The sequence below is a fragment of the Mus musculus genome, chromosome 10, assembly GCF_000001635.26.
Source record: "Mus musculus strain C57BL/6J chromosome 10, GRCm38.p6 C57BL/6J".
Taxonomy (NCBI): domain Eukaryota; kingdom Metazoa; phylum Chordata; class Mammalia; order Rodentia; family Muridae; genus Mus; species Mus musculus.
In genome coordinates this window covers 128,328,006-128,336,073 of record NC_000076.6, presented here as the reverse complement: position 1 = coordinate 128,336,073, position 8,068 = coordinate 128,328,006, and positions in this window count along the sequence as shown.

The following is an 8,068-nucleotide window of genomic DNA, read 5'->3' as shown; positions in this document are numbered from 1 at the left end:
TTTCGCCCAAAAGCTGAGTCTGTATCAGTCTGTCCCTCATTGCTGGGAGTGAATGCGGTTTGTAACATGCTATTACTAATACTCAAACATCAAACCACACCCCTAGCCCTACAGTTTCTTTCTGAACATAGGTGGGAAAGTTAAGACTGGCATGAATATAACAGCTAAGAAAACTCTAGGTCCAAATATACCTGCATGAGAACAGGAAGGGGCCACAGAAAAGACTTGACATAATTGTGACCTTGGGAAGATTCAAAATGCTCAGGGACAACGGTGCCCCCTGGTGGTCAAGATCAAGTGGGAGAATTCGGGCTCTAGAATCGTCTTAACATTATCTCCTATAGGTAAACAAACTTCAGTAGACAGTAGACAGTAGTTTGCTCTCTCTCTCTCTCTCTCTCTCTCTCTCTCTCTCTCTCTCTCTCTCTCTCTCTCTCTCTGTATGTGTGTGTGTGTACAGGAACGTGTATATGGTTACATGAGTCTCACATATGCTAAGCCATGAGCTACATCAAAGCCCTGTTTTTAAAAATGGTGAGGAACCAGGAATGGCACATGTATCTATAACCCCAACATTTGGGAGGTGGAAGCAGGAAACTCTGGAGTTCAAGGTCATCTTTGGCTACACAGTAAGTTCAAGGATGGCCTGGAGTATATAAAGAGATCCTATCTAAAAGAAAAATTAAATTTATTTTGAGGCAAAAAAAAAATCTCGCTAAATTGCTTAAGTTGGTGGAGAACTTGTGATCCTCCTGGATCCCAGGCACACACACACTGCCACGCTTAGCTGAACAAAGCTACAATGCAGTGCTTACTGTTTCAAGTCACTATCTAACTATAGTGCATGAGTCACCTTAATTAATCCTTGCAACTCTATAATATGTAGGTAATAGTACCTTTAAAGAGAAGGCAACTCAGATAAAATGTCCGGCCAAGGGCCATTGCTCATAGCTGGCCTAGCTAGAATTCACAACCTCATTCCAGAGCTCACGTCAAGCTCTGCCAAGCTTTACCATCTACTCCCTAGCTACCAGGAATCCAAGGCACCCTGCATACTGGGCAAATGTCGTTCCACTGAACCACACCCGGGAATCACTGTCTGCAGTCTCCTGGAGACATCAGCACAATGTGTTGCTATAAAGGTACTTTAAAAGATAAGAACTATGCAGTTTCGCCCATCTGTAAAACCTTTGCACATCCATAACTGACGTAAGGAACTGGAGACACCCACCCTAGAACATATACAGATAAGGAAGAGAGAGACAGAGACAGAGACAGAGAGAGAGAGAGGGAGAGAGAGAGAGAGAACGGTGTAGCAGCTGAAATGACTTTGGTGAACAAGATAGCAGAGCTCATGAATACTAGGAGAGCATTAAACACGTGAACTACAACCTCAACCCTAAAATATTTTGAAGAAACAGGGTCTTAAACTATTGCCCAGGCTGACTTCAAATTCCTAAACTCAAGCAATCCTTCTGCCTCATCCTTTCGAAAAACTCAGGCAACAGGCATGTACTACTGCACCCAGCTCTAAATCAGGCTGCTTCTTTTAGACAATTCAGCCCTGACTATCCTCTTTCCTAACCCTCAAAATGGGAGTCTGATGAGAAACAGTCTGGAAAAGGGGACCAGAGGACGCAATGCTTCTACACTGGTGATTGTTAGAACCCTGCACTCGCACATCCAAGCTCCCAGGGGGGTTTGCAAACACATCTTAGAAATACTACTTTATACAACTACTAGAGAATACATGCAGACTGTACTTCCTAAAGTGAGGTGTAGCAGACAGATCACTGGCTAAGATGATCATAGATGGATTCTCGGTTCCTTGTTGACTAGCAAGACCACTTAACCTCTCTGAACTTGCTTCTTTATCTATAAAATAGAATAATGAGACCAGGTATGGAAAATGCTTTGAATCTCAGTATTCTTGAGGCAGGGGCATGTCAATCTCTGAATTCAAGACCAGCCTTGTAAACCAAGCAAGTTCTAGGACAGCCAGAGAAACCCTGTGTCACAAAAAGGGGTGGGGGTGGGGGGCTGAAGAGATGTCTCAGCACTAGCTGTTTTTCCAAAGGACCTGGGTTCAATTCCTAGCATCCACATGGCACCTTACAACTGTCTCTAACTTCAGTTCCAGGAGATATGGCACCTTTACAAAGACATATATGTAAGCAAAATACCAATACACATAAAAAAATAAACTAACTTTAAAACATTTTTAAAGTAGAAATAAAACAAAGAATAATTTATCTCTGGGTGTGGGGGTACATGCTTGTAACTAGCAGTGCAGCTGAAGCAGGAGGATTGTGGGAAGTCAGCCAGAGGTACTAAGCAAGACCCTATCTCAAAAGTCAAAGCCAGGGCAGCCAAGTTGGCTCAGCTGGTAAGAGCACTGACTGGTCTTCTGAAGGTCCTGAGTTCAATTCCCAGCAACCACATGGTGGCTCACAACCACCTGTAATGAGATCTGACACCCTCTTCTGGTGCATCTGAAGTCAGCTACAGTGTACTTATAATCATAAATAAATCTTTGGGCCAGAGAGTGGGGCCAATCAGAGCAAGCAAAGGTTCTAAAAATTCAATTCCCAACAACCACATGAAGGCTCACAACCATCTGTATAGCTACAGTGTGTTCACATACATAAAATAAATAAATAAAAATCTTAAAAAAAAAAAAAAAGCCAAAACCAAAGCTGGGTGTGGTGACACACAGGCCAATCTGATCTACAGAGTGAGTTCCAGGACAGCCAGAGCTACACAGAGAAACCCTGTCTCAAAAAAAACCAACCAACCAACAAGTCAAAACCCAGCAATAATGAGATCTGGTTCAGTCAGCTAGGACTACATGGTGAGATCCTGACACAAAATAAGAAAGAGAAATAAAATCCATCAAAGGAATAACATCTATTTCAGTGTTTTCTTTCCATTATTGAGAATGGAATTCAGAGCCTTGCGTGTGCTAGGTAAGTTCTTTAGCACTGAGCGGCTGTAAAATAGCAATAACATCTCTCTTTTTAAAGAGTTACAAAGAGGGCTTGGAGAGATGGCTCAGTGGGTAAGAGCACTGACTGCTCTTCCAGAGGTCCTGAGTTCAATTCCCAGCAACTACATCATGGTGGCTCACAACCATCTGTAGTGGGATTTGATGACCTTTTCTGGTGTGTCTGAAGATAGCAACAATGTACTCATGTACATAAAATAAATAAATAAATCTTTAGGAAAAAAAAAAAAGAAAAAGTTACAAAGAGCAGGAGAAATGACTCAGCAGTTAAGATCTCTTGCAGGGCTGGAGAGATGGCTCAGCGGTTAAGAGCACTGACTGCTCTTCTGAGGTCCAGAGTTCAAATCCCAGCAACCACATGGTGGCTCACAACCATCTGTAACAAGATCTGACGCCCTCTTCTGGAGTGTCTGGGGACAGCTACAGTGTACTTACATATAAATAAATAAATCTTTAAAAAAAAAAAAAAAAAAAAAGATCTCTTGCAGCTCTTACAGAGGACCTGGGTCCCATTTTCTTTTTCTTTTTTTTTTTTTTTTAAGATTTATTTATTTATTATATGTAAGTACACTGTAGCTGTCTTCAGATACTCCAGAAGAGGAAGTCAGATCTCGTTATGGATGGTTGTGAGCCACCATGTGGTTGCTGGGATTTGAACTCTGGACCTTCAGAAGAGCAGTCGGGTGCTCTAACCCACTGAGCCATCTCACCAGCCCCTGGGTCCCATTTTCAGCACCCACATCTAATGGCTCACAATCGCCTGTAACTCCAACTAGGAAATCTGATTCCCTCTTCTAGCCCCTGTGTGCATCACATCGGCATATATATGTTCATGTAAAAAACACTCACATATATGTATAAAATTTTAAAGAAATGTAGCATGGTGGCACACACCTTTAATCCCAGAACTCAGAAGACAGAGGCAGGTGGTTGTTGGTAAATTCAAGGCCACGGAGACCAGGGCTGCCAGGACTATACAGTGAAACGCTGCCTCAAAAAGCAAGCAAACAACAGAAAAATAAATGAGGGGCTGAAGAGATGACTCAGCAGTTAAGACTATGTACTGCTCTTTCAAGAACCCAAGTCTGATTTCTAGAACTACACCAAGAGGTTCACAACCACCTATAACTCCAACTCCACGGGGCTCTGCCACTTCTATGGACACCCGTGCTCAGGTGCACATACTCACACAGAAACACAGAAACTAAAAACATTATTTTTTAATATAAAATCAGAGTCGCAAAAGTCAAGTGAAATCACGCTGTTCATGGTGGTATATATTTGTGATTTCATCATTTAGGAAGTTGAAGCAGAAAGTCCTCGAGTTAAACATCAGCTTGGGAGTCACAGAATCCAGAAGAGCTGGCACTATGTAGACACACTGTATCAGCCTCAGTGTAGAGCAAGACCTTGCCTCAAACAAACAAAAATCATAGTAAAGAATTTTGTGTCTGCTCTTTCTCAACAGCAAAGAGTTCTAAGCTGGGCATACATAGCTTAACGGTAGAACGCTTGCTTAGCATGGGCAAAGCTGTGGGCTTGACCTCTTTAAAACATTGTCAGTTGGGCATGGTGGCTCACATCTTTGATCCCAGCACTTGGGAGGCAGAGGCTGGTGGACCTTCGAGTTTGAGGCCAGCTTGGTCTACAGAGTGAGTTCCAGGACAGCCATGGCTGTACAAAGAAACTCTATTTAAAAAAAAAAAAGATATTACAGGTTGATTTTGAATTTGAGACCTTCCTGCCTCCGCTGTCCCATGTGATTCAATAACAAAATCTAGTAGGCTTTTGTTTCATTGCATAGGTTGGTTTCCAACTCATCATTTCAAGTATCCTCCTAGCTCTCCTCTAGCTTAGCTAGAACTACCTGCATGTGACACTGGGTGATACTGCTGGTCTGCATTTTCTTTCTAAAAAACGTTTGTTTGTTTATGTGAGCCACATGAGTGTCCATTGCCCACGCAAGTTAGAAGAAAGTGTCAGATCCTCTGAAACTGGAGTTACAGACAGCTGTGAGCCACCATGTGGGTGCGGGGGGCCAACCCCAGGGCCTCTGCAAGAGCAAATGTTCTAAACCAAGGGTCCATCACTCCTGCCAGGACTACTTTTTCATGTAATAAAGTTTCCTGGTTGCATCCGGACTGTTATGGAAATGTTTGCTGAAACTTTACAACGTTAATGATAAATAAATAAGAAGGCATCCAATGCTTAAACTAGAACTTGATTTGCAAAGTTAGGAATATAGGCTCTGCCAGGCATGGTGGTGCACCCTTGTAGTCCCAGCACTTGGGGGGCAGAGTCAGACAAATCTCCCAGTTTGAAATTAGCCTAGTCTACGGAGTGAATTCCAGAAGAGCAGAAAACTAGTCTTTAAAAATAAAAAGGAAGAGGCTGGAGAGATGACTCAGCAGTTAAGAGCACTGACTGTTCTTCCAGAGGTCCAGAGATCAATTCCCAGCAACCACATGGTGGCTCACAGCCATCTATAATGGGATCCGAAGCCCTCTTCTGATGTGTCTGAAGACAGCTAGTGTACTTAAAATAAATAAATAAATATTTCCAAAAAAAAAAAAAAAAAAAAACAGTTAAGAGCACCAGCTGATCTTCCAAAGGACCCAGGTTCAATTCCCAGCCCCATATAACAGATCACAACCGCCTGTAACTCAAGTTCCACAAGATCCAACACCCTCACACAGACAAACAGGAAGACCAAACACCAATGCAAATGAAATTTTTAAAAAAAAATCAATAAAAAAGAAAAAAAGGACATGCACATGAAACACACACACACTGAAAACTCAGCTCTGTCCCCATAGTCATGTCTGTGAAAGCCTGGGTAACTGGTGCCTGTCTATCCTGCCGTTTTGTGCTGTTACTAATGTTACAAGGAAACTTTGTCATATGCCATTACTGGGAAACTCTCTCATGCCTCAGTTGGTTGCATCTTCGGTTATGTTCTGTGCTTTGGTGTTCTTGGAAACCAATTGTTGGAGTCTGGGAATCGCTGCTCAAATCACCCTAACACAGATCTCAGTCAAATAGGGATGGCTTATTGAATGCCATACGCCAGGATGGATGGATGCATCAGGGCCACAGACCAGACTCAGGAGCTGATTGTGAAGTTAAGATCCTATAGGGCTTTTATGCCAAAAATCAACAAACATCTGTGCCAAGTCATCCCACCAAACAGGATTTAGGGATAGGGGATTTCCCTAGAAACTTGTCTCTTGTAGACGTATCCTGTTCCCATTGGTTGGGGTATTTCAACTGTGGCAGAAGACTTGCCTTGCCTAACATTCTTGTCTTAACTTGCCAACTAGGATGTCAGTTACCCACACAGGTGTCTCTTTCTGCCAGGCAGGATGTCAGTTCCCAGGGAGGTCTTGGGAACTTCAACTTTACTTGACCCCTACTCAAAAAGTCTTACTCAAAATAGCTTCTTATTGAAACATCTCTCTCTCTCTCTCTCTCTCTCTCTCTCTCTCTCTCTCTCGACAGGGTTTCTCTGTGTAGCCTTGGCTGTCCTGGCACTCACTCTGTAGACCAGGCTGGCCTCCAACTCAAAAATTCACCTGCCTCTGCCTCCCAAGTGCTGGGATTAAAGGCATGGGCCATCACTGCCGGGCTGCAGGTGTCTCTCTTATATTGGGGTGCATCCCAGGGGCAGCTTATAAAGGCAAGAGACCATAAAAGCTCATACATACATAGGTGCAGGAAGTTCTGCTGGGTGGCTGGTTCAGGTCCAAACTTACTGGGGCTAACTGTAAAAAGCAGTTCTGACTTCTGTTGTGATTGGTTTCCAAGAACACCAAAGCACAGAACATCCTGGTAAAGCAGCAACAGTGTATGAGAAATTTTCCTAGTAACAGCTCGTGGAAAAGTTTCAGGCTAGACAAGTAACAGCTCACAAGCCATCAACATCTTACCTAGACCCTAACAATCACAATGGGGTCAGGTAGAACTGCTTTGTACAGTTAGCCTCAATAAGCTTGGACCCAAACCAACCACCCAGCTGTACCTCCTGCATCTATGTGTGAGCTTTTATGGTTTCTTCCCTTTAGAAGCTGGAACCCACTGTAAGAGAGACACCTGCTCCAATATAAGAAACCATTGGGAGTAGAGCTTCCATTTTGAATAGGAGTCAAGGGAAGTTGAAGTTCCCAAGACCTCCTTGGAACTGACATTCTGCCTGGCAGAAACAGACATGTACATGGGAAACTGACATCCTGGTTGGCAAGGTAAGACATGAATATTAGGCGAGGCAAGTCCTCCACCACAGTTGAATACCCCAGCCAATAGTAACAGGATAAATGTACAACAAAGACCTGCTCCTAAGGAAGTCTCCTATCCCTAAACCCTGATGGGTGTGATAACTCGGCACAGATGTTTGTGGGTTTCAGACTTAAAAGCTCTGTAGGATCCACGCTCAGGGTCACAGTCAGCTCCTGAGTCTGCTCTGCAGCCCTGATCAATCAGGTCCTGGGGCACATGCTCAATAAACTATCCCTGTCTGGCTGAGATCAGTGTTCATATGGTTGTGGAGTGACTCCTGGACCCCAACAATGCCAAGGTGGAAGGAGTAGGCCTCATAGAGTTGTCCTCTGACTTGTGCCCATGTATACATATACAAACAACCCCCTTTTTTCCTTTTTCTTTAAAGTATGCTCCAGGGGCTGGAGGTGGCTCAGTTTTTTTTTTTTTTTTTTTTGGTTTTTCGAGACAGGGTTTCTCTGTGTAGCCCTGGCTGTCCTGGAACTCAATCTGTAGACCAGGCTGGCCTCGAACTCAGAAATCCGCCTGCCTCTGCCTCCCAAGTGCTGGGATTAAAGGCATGCACCGCCACCACCCGGCTGTATGTAGCATGTGCTTTTAATCCCAGTTCTGGAGAGGCAGAGGCAGGCAGATCTTTTTGGATTAGAGGGTAGCATAGTCTATATCGTGAACTGAATTCTGGACCACCCAGGGCTACCTGGTAAGACCCTGTCTCAAAATAATAACAACAACAAAATAATTCTTAAAATAAAGCTACTTTGTAACTACTTTAGATCAGCTTGACAGAAAGAT